The sequence below is a fragment of the Myotis brandtii genome, unplaced genomic scaffold (genome assembly GCF_000412655.1).
Source record: "Myotis brandtii unplaced genomic scaffold, ASM41265v1 scaffold2085, whole genome shotgun sequence".
NCBI lineage: Eukaryota > Metazoa > Chordata > Mammalia > Chiroptera > Vespertilionidae > Myotis > Myotis brandtii.
In genome coordinates, this window is record NW_005357789.1 from 3,954 (window position 1) to 6,253 (window position 2,300).

The following is a 2,300-nucleotide window of genomic DNA, read 5'->3' on the forward strand; positions in this document are numbered from 1 at the left end:
TAGAGAGAGTGGAAGAGGGAGAGAAAGACAGAGAGATATATGGATGTGAAAGAAACATATCAATTGGTTGCACTCACCCTGACCAGGGCCGGGGCCGGGGAGGAGCCTGCAAACAAGGTACGTGCCCCTGACTGGAATCGAACCCAGGACCCTTGGGCCTGCAGTCTGATGCTCTATCCACTGAGCCAAACCGTCAAGGGCCAGGTAGTTTTAATTGAGTAAATTTCCCCTTTAAGGAAACCTGCCCTATAGAATACCCTAATGTGGTTATGGACTATACTTTCCCTTTTGGGGGCAAGGAATTGAGTGATTATTATTATTATTTTTATGTTTGTATATTCTTTTTGGTTAATCCTCAATTGGGGATATTTTTCCATTGATTTTTAGGGAGCGTAGAAGAGAGAGGGAAAGTTAATGTGAGAGAAACACATCGATCAATTGTTTGCCTCCTGCAGGAGCTTTGATCAGGACCCAGTCCAGGGAGGAGCCTGCAACCATGGTACATGCCCTTGGTCAGAATTGAACTCAGACCCTGCCATCGGCAGGCCAAGGCATTATCCACTGAGCCAAACCGTCTATGGCAGGATATAACATTTCTTAGCCCTCCAGCAGCGGACCTTTGTTTTTTTTCGCCAGGAGTGTGGTGAAAAACCCTAGATCACCTTTTTGGATTCTTATTACCCACGTTACTAAGAATATTACCAGTGGCATACAGGGAGCTTAACCAATGAGTGGTCAGAAAAGGTGTTTCCTCTGTAGTTCACACCAATCGCCGGCTTGGCACCCCCCAACCCCCCTGCCCCAGGCCTGATGCCTCAACAAAAAGCGTCGACCCCCATCTCCCTCCCATCGCCGGCTCCTCCCTCGCCCAGGCCTGACGCCTTGGCCAGAGGCGTCAGCCCCCATCACCCTCAAATCACCAGATCAGCCCTTCGCCCAGGCCTGATGCCTGTGGCCCAGGCTTCAGGCTTGTGCAGGGGACCCCCATCTCCCCCTGATCACCGGCTCCGCCTCCTGTCCAGGCCTGATGCCTCTGGCCCAGGCATCAGGCCTAGGCAGGGGACCCCCCAGACCCCTCTGATTGCCAGCTCCGCCCCCTGCCCAGGCCTGATGCCTCTGCCAGGGGCGTTGACCTCCATCACCCTCCAATTGCTGGATTAGCCCCTTGCCCAGGCCTGACACCTCCACCAGAGGTGTCAGGCCTGGGCAGGGAATCCCCATCTCCCCCAATCACCGGCTTCTTGAGCTTCTGGGGCCGGCCTGTGGCCCAGGATGGCGGCTTGCTCTGGCGGATGCGCTGGCCAGCCCTGCCTGCATTATGCAAATTAGCCGCCATCTTTGTTGGCAGTTAATTTGCATATCACACTGATTAGCCAATGGGAGGTGTAGCGAAGGTATGGTCAATTACCATATTTATCTATTATTAGATAGGACTAGAGGCCCTGTGCACTAAATTCTTGCATGGGTAGGGTCCGTAGGCCTGGCCGGCAATCAGGGTCGATTGGGTCCTTCTTGCTGCCAGCCAGGGCCTTTCTTCATTCCGTGCCTCCCCCTGGTGGTCATCACATGTCGTAGTAAGCGATCTATCTCCCGGTCAAACTCCTGCGGGGACAATTTGCATAGTAGGCTTTTATATAATTACTAGAAGCCCGGTGCAGTAAAATTTGTGCACTCGGGGGGGAAGGGGGGGTCCCTCAGCCCAGCCTCTGCCCTCTCGCAGTCTGGGACCCCTCAAGAGATGACCACCTGCTGGCTTAGGCCCGCTCCCCGGGAGATTAGGCTTAAGATGGCAATCAGACATCCCTCTGGCAGCCCGGCAGCCCTTGGGGGATGTCCTGGCAGCCATCCTGGCTTGTGGCTGAGCAGAGCTCCCCATGTGGGAGTGCTCTGACCACCAGGGGGCAGCTCCTGCATTGAGTGTCTGCCGCCCCGTGGTCAGTGTGTGTCATAGTGACCAGTCATTCCCAGTCTTTCTGCTGTTAGGTTCAGTTTGCATATTACCCTGTTACTATATAGGATAGGGGCCTGGTGCACGAGTGGGGGCTGGCTGGTTTGCCCTTAAGGGTGTCCCGGATGAGGGTGGGGGTCCCGCTTGGGTGCCTGGCCAGCCTGGATGAGGGGATGATGGCTGTTTGCAGCTGGTCACATCCCCTTCAAGGTGGGGGTCCCCACTGGGGTGCCAGGCCAGTCTGGGTGAGGGGCTGAGGGTCGTTTTCAGGCTTTTGGGTGACTGAAGCTCCCAACCTCTCCTTTTTTTTTTTTTTTTCTGGGATTTTTTTACCTTCTATGGTTGTCCCTGG

The 2,300-nt window shown here is 54.7% G+C and overlaps 1 long non-coding RNA gene across 1 annotated transcript in view; it reads left to right on the plus strand.

Annotated features, from left to right (window-relative positions):
* Positions 1 to 2,046: 2,046 nt before the first annotated feature.
* LOC106725988 overlaps positions 2,047 to 2,300 on the plus strand; it is a 3,591-nt gene continuing 3,337 nt past the window's right edge. Inside the window, exons 1-2 of the long non-coding RNA XR_001362005.1 lie at positions 2,047 to 2,064; positions 2,159 to 2,187. This is a non-coding gene — a long non-coding RNA (uncharacterized LOC106725988). The remainder of the gene's footprint in view (positions 2,065 to 2,158; positions 2,188 to 2,300) is intronic.